Here is a 14,795-nt window from a genome sequence, read left to right as displayed (position 1 = left end):
ATAATCCCACGGTTTATAATACATCGTTTATCCTACTATCACTGTATTATTTCAGGCTTTTTTTTTCAAACTGACAACAGTCCTAAGGATAATAACAAATTAAATACTATTCAGTATTTATATATTCACTTATTATCTAAATCAATTGCATATACTGACTATTGAATTTTAGAAGACAAATCATTTGAAATCAATGTTCTCACCTTACACTCGCTCCAAATTTCAACGATGCATGTACGTTAACTTAAACTAAATGTTGCAAGAAGAATAGGAGAAAAAGCCACAATTTATTTGCCAATACATAAAGCTACTTGGAAGTATTCCTACATTTCTTATAAATCCTAAAGAAAATAGACAAAGCAATTATGAGTGAAGACCTCTTTGACTTACTGATAAAAAGCAATCTTACCGTATAATAGCGGAGACAAGTTTAACACTAACAATAACACAGAATAATCCACTATTTAACAAGCTGGTCAACAAACTAGTTTATCCAGCTAATAACGGTTTGACTGTGATGGCCTCCCCAACGATCTGATTGGAACTCCTTCTGTATTGGACATTAAATTGGTACTGCACAGACTGTTTTGCTTCAGTGCTTTCTGCTTTATCTAGAACAGGTTTCCGCAATATTGATTCAGTACTTTCTCCACATTCTAAACACTACTCTTTCTATGCTGATCGACATAAATCAAAAATTTACAATAACCAGACTATTACAGTAAGACAAAAACTTCAAGATATTTTCAGAGCCATCAAACTCTTACCACAATCTCTACTATGTAGCTTTATTACATGACAACTAGGTCAAGTTTTAACTTGATTCCAAATAAAACAACAAAAAAATCATCTTATTTCCGCTAATTCCCTGCAGGTCTCTGTCCATAAATCAGTTTCAAATTCCTATCAAATACCGGTACAGTAGTTTTATTACACAAAAGACTATCACCATTCCAAACAGTAAAATGATAGGTTGCCAGGCAATTGAGCATACGACCACAGCAGCTAAGTCGTCCAGGGAGTCAACAAGGATTGTCGCATATTTTTTCTTTTGCGAGAAATAAAAATATTTGCAACACACTAAAATCAAATACAAATTGTGACTTCTAGCTGGTCCACAAGCTAAAAATGCGATTTTTTTAACAATCAGGGGCCTTAATCGAGGAAGTTACGTTCGAATACATGCGTGATTATCGAAAGGAACCAAGATCTTTGTGATATAAACAAAAATTTAAAAGTTTCATCAAAATCGGATCAAAATTGTGATTCTAGAGTTTCCACAAGATAAAAACAGGATTTTTCGAACAATCAGGGGCCATAATCCATGAAAATGTGGGCGTATAAAATCAATCATATAAATATATATCATATAAGTCATTCTCAACAACTCAAGAACTACATTTTCAAAAATACTGAAAATCGATAGACACTATCTTTACCCCAATGGTACATATTTCTAAAACAGTAACACAAATCAGGTTTTCTGGAACTTATTCTGAAAATGTCAAAATTGATCTGCACCAACTTTAGACCAATACTAACCATTCCAAAAAATTTAAATGAAAATCAGTGAAGAATTAAACACTGTAGGTTGTGTATGGTAATAGTACTGGTACTACTATTAATTATGAAAATGCTCAATGTCGATAAAGGCAATTATAAATCTTTATCCAAATACTAACTTCTCAAAAATTTATGGAAAATGGCTGAAGAAATCTGTTTCAATTCAGTTGAATATTGGTCAAAACATTGGTAAAAATGGACAGGTATCAGCAAATGCTGAAATGTGCTTATAACACAATTATCATCGAATTCTGATATTGTCACCGATGGTCAATTCATCTCTATTACTTTGTCATTATTTTATGTTATTTTTATTTAACATTTTGAATTGTCTATCTTTTTTGTGTTTTTGTTAACATGGAAAGTTATTTGAAGAGAACACTAGATGGTGAAATAGATAACCATTTTGATAATTTACAATAAACATATGCCGGTATGTAGTTTATAGAAATTTCTTTCCGCCTCTGATGCACATCTTTAGACAACAAACAAGATTCAGAATTAGAAATTGATTGCTGTTACGTAGTAATTTCTCTTTAGAAATAGATATATACCTAATTGTATTTTGACGAAGAAGATGAATCTTCGATAAGCATTAATTGAAACTTTTCCAGTCACGAATGGGTGATGGCATTATTGAGTTGCGTGCAAAACTATGTAACCATCCATGTCAGCATATTTAAAATTTGTTTAATTTCTCCTTACAGTAAAATATTGATCCGATGCAGAAAACCTTAAAAAAACATAAACATTCACAAACACAGATAATCAGTGTTGATTCAATAAAATACTAATACTATCAATAATAAACAAACTATTAGAGGATAGAAATTAATGGTGTATTCATAGCACTGACTACTACATTAAATAGTATCCCAATAAGGTTTTTTCTTTTAAGAATCAGATACTGGTACTGTTTCCTTGTTTGCAGCAAACAATTTCTTTCACAAAGTGTGATGCATCAATGTTTTTTTCCTCACACAGAATGTGATAGGTTTTCATATATGTTTTGATAATTTTTTCTCGATCGAATTTCCAAAGCTAAAATCTTAGTTAGTTACGGTATAAGTCTAAATCTCCAAAGGTTATTGTCAGTAGGAAATTGTAATGTTAGCTATACATGTAGCACTACCATACACATAATTATAACATAATTTTACTTTAGTTTTTGTAACAGAACAACAGTAGGACGTTAAACCATGGGTTCCACGTCGGCCATATATGCCGCTCAGGACTAGGGCTATGGAAAATGACCATAACTAGAGCTGACCCAACGGTCATTTTGCATGCCGGAGAAAGAGAGCCTTTTTTTTTCAAAACCCAATTTTCAAATATGGCTAAGATCGACCTCCAATATGTAACTATACAATTGTACGGGCAGTACGGCCAGTACAGAAACAGAGATAAATCGGGTTTAAGGTCCACTCGACACAAACTAGGTCATTTCAGGACTAACATATGGTTAAATTTTTTTATTTCAATAATTCGCTTGCGCGTAGGGGTCTTTAGCAGTGGGAGGAAACCGGAGGACCCGAAGAAAACCCACGAGGTTGGACAGGCGACCCTACTCCTTGTCACGTACAACCGGGGAATCGAAACCCCGCCAGTTGACTCAATGAAAGACCGTATGATACAGCGCACGCGTGCTAACCATTCGGCCATCCAACCCCCCCGGGCCAGTACAGAATAATCCACACGTATTGAAGCCACATAATCTTGTGATTGGTTTTATAAAGTTGTATACTATAGCTCATCTTCGAAAGATGGGGGGCAATAAAATATTGAATATAATAATTCTGAATTATCTAATTTGGCATACATAATATAGCAAGAACCAATCAGATTAAAATACAGATATATATTTCGTTTCGTTTTTTCATGCACTACATGAAGATCTGACCGGTTGTGGTGGAAGGTTGTGTCAGGGGTCATATGAACGGCTTTTGACCCTATGACATCAGCCTGTTGATTGACCAATCAGCATTGATGTTTCTAGACGGTTACCCACAGTTCCGTACACCAAATGCCAAGAATTCGCCTAACAGACCGTTTCATTGGCTAATCCCTTACATCAATCAGGACGGAAGTTATATAACAACTCTTCCAGATCCTAGAGTAGCAAAACAAGTAAAACGAAATTTTGAACTATAAAAAAAGAAATGAAATAGGATCTGTGTTTTAATTTTATCTAAATATTATAATAAATCTTTAAGCAAAATAATAATGTGCTTAGCGTATCAAGGGAATTGGGTCACCACAGAATTTTTCCTGTGCCCGATTTACTATGGTACAAAAAACATGACAATGAATGACTTTGCAGTAAGAAAATCTCGAAAATTCAAAAAAGGTATTCCAATATCTAACCGTTGTTTCATTTTGAAAGGTGGGGCTGGGGCACCATATTATTTTTAGTGCCTAGGGCTAAGGTCTTAATCCGGCCTTGGCAATAAACTATTTAAATTGGAAATGATATAATCATATTGTTAAGTTAGTTAATATAATTCATTGCAACAATAAGCTATATCACGTAACCATAATATATATATATAGCTGGTAGTAATCTGTAGTTAACCATTTCATATCATCTATTTCTGATTTGAATTTTAGCTGGCCCTGGCCTTCTAGCTTCTGCTGTGACAGAATTGCACAACCAAAACATTAGGATTAGGCTACAACTCAGCACTACAGTACTTTACACTGCTCTACTGCAATTACCATGTTCCAAAACATCGATTTTCTGTGGATATAGTAATGTGGGTCATGGAATGCACTGTGACAGTGTTTTATTTATTATTACGTGCCGTGGCGTATGGCATAACCAGTTGACTGCTTAGTCAACTTTCTTCTCTTCTTGGCTTTGGATTTTGGCACATGCATACCAATAATACTATTTTGAAGATTTTCGCAGACTCACCTCAAAACTCCCACGATGGAATAATAATTCCCCAACTGCAAAATTCCAAAACAAATCTCTAATACTAATTTAGATCATCTTCACAGTTGCATCTTCGTTCTGTACTGTGGTGTTTACTAATGGTACCACATTTCCTCCTTACCGTATGAAGAGTGTAGTCTCGATTACCGGCCTTGAAGCGCGCTTTTATGAAAAATAGGACACCACACAGTCTAGGCTAACGTGAAATATATGAAAACAGCTCACTACATACCGTTTTTTATTTTTAGGTTATAATAATACTTCTTATATCAATTTTTTTCGCATCGCTCCACTCGGCTGGTCGATCGTAAATGCATATAAACATCAAATGTAGGCATACATGTCAAGCCCCAAAGAAGAATTGCGTTTTATATAGGCCTACTACCTTTGCTCGAATTATCCTGACACAGGAAAAAATATAGGCCAACGTGCAATCAACTTCGATTAATCAATAATATATAAAATGCTATAAGAACCCAAAAGGCACATGGTATTATATAAAAATGAAAAAAAAGTATATTTGCATATACCAAGTTTCAAAGAACTAGAATATTTTTTTTCTTTTCTTATTGTGGAAAGGTGCGTTTCCACAATATCGGCGTAGTTCCCCCTTGTCAGTGGTGCAGGGCCTAACAGGGACAGTCTATAGGCGTTCGGATGGGACAGAAACTCGAAGTCTCGTGCATACATTAAGGAACAATTCACAGTTGGAATTCGAAACAGGTGTAGGCCGTATAGTGTCGTTGTCCGGACAAAATTCCCCGCAATGGCGTATGTGTCCGTCTTTGTTTAGCAAGAATCAAATTCGGGAATATTGATCAGCGTTGAGAGTACTCCAATCTTTGAAACCATTTTGGTATTAAGTAATTTTGAACCGATTTTGATGAATCTTGAAATACATGTGTATAACCCAAAGATCTCGGTTCCTTTGATATTCGGACATATCAGATCCTAACTTCCTGAATTATGGCCCTTGAGTGTACGAAAAATTGCGTTTTTAGCTTGTGGTCCCTTTAGAGGTCACAACTTTTATCCGATTGAAAAAAAAAACGTTTGAATATTTCACCGTTACACCCTAATGACGGCCGAGTTCGAATTTTGTGAAAATCGAACCAAAACTGCCGGACAAAATGTCCACCCCTCGTACGTAAATAGTGTAAATATATGGTATATCAAGGTTGTGGACCCTCAAGAAGTCACAATTTTGGTTCGATTTTGATGAAACTTGAATAAACCCAAAGATCTTGGTTCCTGTCGATATTCGCGCATATCGGAATGTAATTTCCTGAATTATGGCCCTAATTGATTGTACGAAAAATCGCTTTTTGTTTAGCTCGTTCTCTATCCATCTCTTGCAAAATGTGGGCGTATCCTGTCTGGCAGCCGCTGGTCATAATAAGCAGTAGTAATTTGTGATTTTGTTTTTACTGTTAATTCTGCTTAATTGTGAGCGCTTCGAAATCTAAAAAGTTGAAAAACAAATCGTTAATTGTGGATATGGGTTGAGAATAATGGTATAGCATGATTTATATTTGTTAAGGGCTTGTTAATTAGCTATTCTTCAATACATCGGATATGTAAAATTGTTAAAGATTTGTGCTACTGTCTTTTATATGGACCTATTTCAGCAACAACAATTTATTCCTGCAGTGATCTATTTCGACATTTTCACTATATTTTAAAGTCATAGTTTTAAACTTATATAGTTTCATTTTAAATATTTCTGGTCATTTATTATTCAATATTGAATCCCACGTCATGATTTTTTTAAAACAGAATCTATTTCAGAACAACAGTAATTTCTAATACACCTTTGATGTAATTAAAATATAGCTAAGGTGCACTGTATATAATCCATTGAGGCGTTTGTAATTTTTGTATGGCTGACAAATTACAGTTTTTAAATAGGATACACAACACATCGTTATTAATTTACAGACTCGTGACATATTTTTAACATTACTAAACTAAAATACTCGTAAATTCCAAGACAGTGAATTTATTGGGAATAATATTATTGTTCTTTCTGATAAATTCTAAGTGTACTTTTGGTTTCTAATACAGCTGTCAAAGCCCCGCCAGAAACCCCCAAAAGTTGGACCCTGTGGACATTGTGTTGAACATTAGCTGGATCAAACATTGGGAATACCACATGAAACCAAATTTAAATGAACAGTTACATTTCATTGAGTACATATATACATGTATATATTTATTCGTGGGTGTGAAAATGTCAGCTTATTAGATTCAAGAAAAATGGAGATATTTCGCGTAAAAGTGTCTTGTATGTATGCTTTATATTGAATTCTATTAATGCCAGGAACCTGAAATTTTGGGAGATACCTCTGCAGCGTTGCTTGAAATTACCAAGGCAGTGGTGTTGGATCCGGCATTTTCTGCTTTTTGGGGGCAATATTTGAGCTACAAGTCTGAATGTGGTCCCTAGTTTCAATATTAAGCAAATGCGACCATTTTTATCTGCCAAATTAAAATTTGTGTCCGTTTGGCGGATTACGGCTTCATAGCTCAGGAATATATGGTCCAACTCATTAATATTGATGCTAGGAGCCTGCCTCAAATTTTGTTAACCATGGGCCTTTCTGTCAGACGTGGAAAGTGGGCTATCCCAAACCGGTCTCTCTTCGTATAACCGATGCATCTTTTCTTACTACATATCTTAGTATATAGCCTTGTGAGCGTCTAGAATTTGTCTCTCTATAGCAGTCTTTGCTTCCACTTTACATCGTGTATTTACTTCTTTTTATCTATCTCAGTTATTTGTCTTACCAAGAATAACAATGCAACAGTTCGTTTTTACATTTTATATATCATAACCGGATACATGGATACAAGCATAGTATAGGTTACAATACTAAAGTCATTCTCTCAAACCTCATCCAGCCAGACTCGCTGGGCGAATTTGCTGATAGAAACTGTTACATCTTTTCCCTACCAGAGTCTGTCTGCTGTGTAGGAACTCAGATGGTAATCTGGCTTAAAAGTTTGCCATGATTTCTTTTATAGGACCTATGGACATCACGCACAGACTATGATATTCATGACCCTAAACCTGTGCAATTACTGATATGATTGGTCATTTAAACCAAATGATGCAATAGGTAAATTTCCAATCACGTGTAATCTGGTAACATGTTGTTGACACATAGAACCAGCTATGGTTTGGTTCTATAACTCTTTTTTTATATACCCATATTCTGTCACTCATATTTTAGTGCACATTTAGTACAATTAAAGATACATTATGTAAGATTTAGATAAAGAGCTAGCCATTCTTGCTGTAATAGTTCGAAAATAGATAATGTAAAATAAATTATTTGAAAATTTCATTCAAATTACTCTATTGCGAACGAAGATATTAGCCTTTGAAGGTTTGACAAGACCGTCGATGGCTAGCACACACACCAGCTACTGAAACGAACCGAATTGTACACCTAAAGCCTACACATTTTCCTCCGAATAAAGCAACCTCTTACTCCAGACATTGATACGTCAGTTGACAAGCGGGCATCACGGTCGCTTTGTGTGTAAGACGCTGGCTCGCATAGCCTGGAGGTCGGGTGTTCGATCCTTGCATTGGCCGAGAAAGTTCATCCAGATTTTCCGGCGTAGTTCTCCCTTGTCAGTGATGCAGGACGGAAGGGCTGGCAAGCACAGCTGTCTAGTCGTTCGGATAAGACGAAAACCCGAGGTCCTGTGTACACATTGGAATTCGATATAAGAGTAGGCCGTAGGGCCGCTGTCCGGACAAAATTTCCCTCATAGCACAGTGTATGGCGTATGCCCGTCTTCATAAGCCCAGTTCGGAGCAGAACAGTAGGACGTTAAACCCCATTTTATTTCATTTCATTTCCGTTGACAAGAAGGACTATCCCCAATAAAACTCCATTCAAGATAGTTAATGGCCCTGCCGCAAAGAACGACTTTCCCCATCAAACACATCCCTTACTCCAGATATTTAATGCTTCTGTTGAAAAGACCAACTTTTCTCAATGAAATCCACCCCTTACTCCCGATATTTAATGCTTTTGTTGAAAAAGAGCGACTTTCCCCCAAAAAAACAACCCGTTACTCCAGATATTTAATGCTTCTGTTGAAAGGAGCGACTTTTCACCAGATATCTAACGCATCCTTTGGAAAGAGCGTTAGATATCTCTTACCCCAGATGTCTAATGCGTTAAAACTTTTAAAGAGCGATGTTCACCTTTTAAACCCTCACTGAAAATATATATTGCTATTGTTGAAATGAGCAACTTTCCCCAAATATATATTTAACGCATCCTTTGGAATGAGGGACTTTCCCCCGTAACACCCATCATTTATTTCCCCAATAAAAGCCATCCCTTACTCCAGATATTTAAGGCTTTTGTTGAAAAGAGCGACTTTCCCCTATAAAACCTAACCCTTACTCCAGGCCCGTAGCCAGCCTGTTGGCTGCGGAGGGACAGTGAACTTTTTAGGTGGGGCGCTCTCTCCACCGGACGAAGGGGGGTACCAGGGTCCCAGTGACAAGATGACTTCTTGCTGCTCTCTTTTATAATTTTAAAAGAATGTCTAATCTTGTTTTGGTAGCATTCACCCAAGTAGAGTGAGAAACAGGGGCCCGATGGAAATATTGGACAATTAACAAGACCGCTACGTCCTGTCAACCAGAAATAATATTTCTGGTTTCGGGTTATGGAAACATTTCTGATATCAACTTCCCGCTGCCAACTTACCCAACGTGGAATCGTAATATCATTTTTTTTCTTCTGGCCGATGCCTTTTGGGGTCCCCCTACCTAATATGTTTCACGATTTTCGTGAAATGGGTCCTCATTATTTTTTTCTACAAAATATAAAAAAACTATTTTTTTTTGTCACCAAATTACCGGGCCCAAGGCATTTGCCTCTGTTGCCCTCGCTATGATCCGTCACTTCTCCTCCTCCGGAAAATTTTGAAAATTGGTGGCCGCAAACGCGTTTTCCTGCCCAGAAAATCATTCTCTAGCAAACTCTGAACAATGAACATAGTGAAAAGACAGGGACCACACACGATAGTGGGCCATTGGGCAAGTCAGTACAAAATATATGGCAGATATCAGTACATAACCAATAATATGTGGTGCAAGGTGCCACATCCCCAAATCAATACTCCACATGATATGATCCCTACAAACAGTAGGTATTTTAGAACTATGGTCGGCATTTTTTTTTTTCGTGGGGGGGGGGGGGGCAAATCCAGATATTTAATACCTTTTTTTTAATTCCTTTCATGAACGAAACCAACCCTGTTTGATTTTAAAGAAAAAATATCATCTGATAAGTACATAATGTATTGTTTTTAAAGAGGTAACCACTTATATTTTTCTTAAATATATTTCAAATGCTAGATTAAAAACATCCTTATCCAAGTGCTTTCTGAATCTGAATCTGAATCTGTACGTCGCAGGGCCTTTTACAGCATGTACGCGACGAGAGAGTGGGTGCGTTAGGTTCTTGAAAGAGCGGATTTAAAGCTCTCTTTTGATGGAGCGCGCACTATGCTATCATCCTCGTGGTTCCAATCAATAATTGTCTTTGGGAAGAATGAGTGTTTATAAAGTTCAGTTTTGCATACCACTGTTTTAAAACATTTTGAATTGTTTGTTACATGGTTTTCAACTATGTTTTTAACTATAAAGTCAGAATTCTGTTTTGCTTTAATTCGGCGTTTGGGTTTGGCGGGAGTTAAATAGTCATCACAATTGAAAGCTGGGACCAGCCCCTCAACCACCTTGTAGAAGAAAGTGAGGCGGATCATCTTCCGTCTGCCTTGAAGGGATGGGAGCTTTAACATCCTTGTGACGCAGCCTTCATCTTTAGATTTGTAATCGCCGGAAACAAACCTTGCAGCTTGGCGTTGGACTCTCTCCAAGTCTGTTTATATCCTTTTGTACTCCAGAGTGGAACGAACTAACGCTAAGTAGGCTGATCTTCTACAAGATTGTAGGCAGTACTTGAGGTTGCGCTTAATGAATCTCACTGAGGAGTTCGCCTTCTTTATTAGCCTGGTAATGGGGGTGTCCCACTTTAGGTCTTCAGAGAGTGTAACTCCAGGGTACGGGATTTCTTTTACTTGCTGAAGTATGACATTGTTTAGAGTATAGAAGTTAGTAGACTTACTATTGATGCTCATGGTATAGCATTTCTTTGCATTGAATCTCATTCCCCAGGTATTGGCCCAGTCTTCAAGAGCTGAGGGGTCATTTTGAAGGGTTTGATGGTCCTGTCGAGATTTGATGGTGCGGTAGAGCAGACAGTCATCTGCAAAGAGTCGGACTTGTGATTTCACGGTTTCCGGAAGGTCATTTGTGTGGCACAGAAAGAGCAGCGGGCCGATTACTGTTCCCTGGGGGACTCCTGAGTCAACAGTTATCGGATCTGAGAATTCTCCTTCAATGACTACTTGCAATTGCATGTGTCTTGTGGTCAGAAACTGTCTTAACCAGTCGTTTTGAGGGCCATCTACTCCATAGTTTCTAATTTTGTGGAGAAGTTTCTCGTGAGGGACGGTGTCGAAGGCCTTCGAGAAATCTAGGATAACCATGTCGATTAGGTTGTTGGCATCGTGTTTCTGGAGGAGATCGTGAACGGTGGTTAGTAGCTGTGTCTCACAGGAGTATCCCGAGTGGAAACCGTGCTGAAGACTGGTCAGTGTCTTGTTCCTTTCAAGATGTGTAAGGATGTGCCGGCAAATGATGTGTTCTAATAGCTTGCAAGTCACGCAAGTCAGGGAAACAGGTCGATAGTTTTCGGGTAGGTGGACGTCCCCTTTCTTAAAGACTGGTGCAATGTTGGCATTAATCCAGTCTGGTGGGAGTTGACCGGTGTTGATTGATAGTTGGAATATCTCACGGAGGCCAGGAACAAGTTGGCTACTACAGGTCTTCAGAATAGTGTTGGCTATTTTGTCTGGTCCAGTCGCTTTCCGCTCATTCATGTTCTTCAATAGGTTTTCGACTCCTTTTGTAGTGATGTTAAGGGAGGGGATCGATGTTATGGTGCAATGTTGGCATTAATCCAGTCTGGTGGGAGTTGACCGGTGTTGATTGATAGTTGGAATATCTCACGGAGGCCAGGAGCAAGTTGGCTAATACAGGTCTTTAGAATAGTGTTGGCTATTTTGTCTGGACCAGTCGCTTTCCGCTCATTCATGTTCTTCAATAGGTTTTTGACTCCTTTTGTAGTGATGTTAAGGGAGGGGATCGATGTTATGACTGGTTTCTGTAATTTAAGTAAAGCCGGAGTGTCCGTTACATTGGTGAACACAGATTTGAACTGGTTTACTAGAATTTGTGCTTTGTCCTTGCTGCCACTGACTAAGTTGCCCATTTTCTTGAGGGGTGCTATACCAATACTGTCTTGTCGTTTGGATTTGATATACCGCCAGAATGGTTTGGTGTTATTGTCGTCAAGCCCTTGCTGGATAGTACTATTGATGTGGTTGATCTCTGCTAGCTTAAATCCGCGCTTGCGGGTTTTCTGGAATGTATAATCTTTCCATTGTTGTTTTTTTTAGCTTGCTTAAATAACCTGGACTTCCTCTTTGACATCTTACGTAGTTTGCTGTTGAACCATGGTAGTGATTGTCTTTTCTTAAAGAATTTGGAGGGGATGTGGGAGTCAGTGATCTTTTGAAGAATGACCAAAGGGAGGTTACATTCGTATCCTTAGAGTTACTAAGGTTGATGATGTCCTGGGAGAGCTTTTCGGTGTCTTTGTGTATGAGTTGCCTGTTTGTCTTCGAGTAAATGTAAATCTTCCTTGGCTTTTGCTTAATATAATGAGGTAGAACGTTAATGTCTGTGACAATCACTGCAATGGTCGCTAATACCAGTAACTGAAGTAGATGATTTAATAAGAGATGGGTTGTCTGTGAACACCAAGTCTAAGATATTGTTGTTTCTAGTCGGTTGTTCGTGGATCTGTGTGAGGCCATATTATATCGACAGATCCAGTAAGGATTGTTGTACATCTCTATCCGCTGCTCCAGTGTTCACTCGAAGATTGGGGTTTAACTAATCTTAATTAATATAAAACAATTAATATGCTAATTAACATATGAATTAATACAATGATAACTACTCTTTTAAAACATTTCTCATACAGCTTTTAATTTTTCATCAACTCAGAAAAAAACAAAACCACATCACATCTGTTACACTATGGTCTTTCCCAAAGATTATTGACATATCTGTGTCCCTCGCTCTGTCTAAGAATATTTAAGTTATAAACACTCCGTTACCCTATTCTGCCACACACGTCTCTAACCATGTATGAGTTAAGATCTTTTTTTTCTTCCTTTTTTTGGTCAAGACAATTAGCCGAAGCAAACGAAATGTAAGTTAAATAACCCTCATATATCAGCATATATTTATTGATTAGCAAACAACTTTTTTTCTTCTCTCAAGAATATTGCCGTAGTTAGAAAATTGCTATACACAAAGACGTCGATGATGCTCCGAGCGTTTTCATTCACAAGCCTTGCAACAGCCGTAAACATCATGGCTATTCTGGGCGAGACTGATTGGCTGTTGCGGGGATGGGGGTATAGACCCCACTATACTATACCATTACCGGCCCCAACCCATGATGATGAGAAGGAACGATAAGTTAAATAAAAAATTGTTTACATCTTTAAAAATAACCTGTTTGTAATTTAGAGAATTGTAATTGAGAGAACCTGTTTGTAATTAAGATTTAAAAGTTGAATCATCTGTGTCAAATAGGTATTATATTAGTTGACACGCATCATTGGATATTTTAATCAATCCAGTCATGAAGGTAAAACCCTCATTTAATTTTCCTTGAAATGTACTAATGTCTCTTTTTGAAAATTGTAAAATGTGGAGGCGTACCTTATGGCTTCTTATATATCCTACGGGAAATTAATTTTTGCTATAAGTAGAAATTTATTTATGTTGAAAAGCACTAACGTCTCTTTAAAACGACTCTTGCCATACTTCGTCAGATATTTTTTTTTATAACGAATAATTATATTTTTCGTTTTAAAATAAGTTTTTAAAATGTGAGACTCATTTTTTTTTTATCAGTTTTGTAACCTTCTAGAAATTATGTTCTGATAAATCTGAAATATATGGTGTGTCAATTGCGGTGTGCTGTAATTAAAACTGGGGTTTTAATCTTAAAGAGGATACACCTTGTACGGACACCCGGATATTTTCATTTTATCTATATTTTTGTACACCCACATTTTCATGTGGACGTATTATTTCGTCGCCCCTGTCTGTCCGTCCGTCCGCTATTTGTGGACACGCTACAGGTCACAATTTTTATTCGATTTTGACGAAACTTGAAATATAGGTCTATCTACCAAAGATCTCGGTTCCTTTCGATATTTTCGGACAAAATTACCGGCAAAAAAGGCATGTATCGGACCATAACTTCATGGATTATGACCCCTGATTGTACGAAAAATCACGTTTTAAGCTTGTGGAAATTTTGAGAGGTCACAATTTTCCATCTGATGTTGATGAAACTTGAAAGACATGTTTATAACCAAAAGATCCTATAGATATTCGCGCATATCGGATCGTAACTTCCTGAATTCTGGCCCCTGGTTGTACGAAAAATTGCGTTTTTAGATTGTGTTTCCTCTAGGTCTAGAGGTCACAAATATTATCCGATTCAAAAACCCGTTTGAATATATCACCATTATACCCTAATTATGGCGGAGTTTGAATTTCGTGAAAATCGGACCAAAATTGAGGAAAAATGACCGCCTCTCCTACGCAAATAGTGTAAAAATATGGTATATCAAGATTGTGGACCCTCTACGGGCCACTTCCTGAATTATGGCCCTTGATTGTACGACAAATCACGTTTTTAGATTGTGATTTCTCTTGAGCTCACAATTTTTATCCTATTTTTTAAAAAAAACCAACAAAAAACGTTGGAATATGTCACCATTATACCCTAATGATGGTTGAGTTTGAATTTCGTGAAAATCGGACCACAATGGCCTCCCCTCATACGCAAATAGTGTAAAAATATGGTATATCAAGGTTGTGGACCGTCTAGAGGCCACATATGATCCGATTTGGGGGAAACTTTAATGTTTATATATCAAAGATCTGTGTTCCTTTAAATAACCGCTCATATACAAACGTAACTTTCTGGTTTATGGTCCTAGATTATTCGAAAAATGGCATTTGTAGCATGTGGACTCTCTAAAAAAAAAACGTTCAAATATATCACCGTTACACATCAATGAAGGTTGAGTTCGCATTTCGTAAAAA

At 37.2% G+C, this 14,795-nt stretch overlaps 1 protein-coding gene across 1 annotated transcript in view; it reads right to left on the bottom strand.

The window, feature by feature from the left end:
- Positions 1 to 4,575, bottom strand: part of LOC126825604 (uncharacterized) — a 59,930-nt gene extending 55,355 nt beyond the window's left edge. The window contains exon 1 of the mRNA XM_050555288.1: positions 4,478 to 4,575. The gene's annotated coding sequence lies outside the window, so the exon portion shown is untranslated. The remainder of the gene's footprint in view (positions 1 to 4,477) is intronic.
- Between the last annotated feature and the right edge of the window lie 10,220 nt (positions 4,576 to 14,795).

This window comes from Patella vulgata, chromosome 6 (assembly GCF_932274485.2).
Source record: "Patella vulgata chromosome 6, xgPatVulg1.2, whole genome shotgun sequence".
NCBI classification, from domain to species: domain Eukaryota; kingdom Metazoa; phylum Mollusca; class Gastropoda; family Patellidae; genus Patella; species Patella vulgata.
The sequence above is the reverse complement of the archived record's forward strand: the minus strand, read 5'-3'. Positions and strand labels throughout refer to the sequence as shown.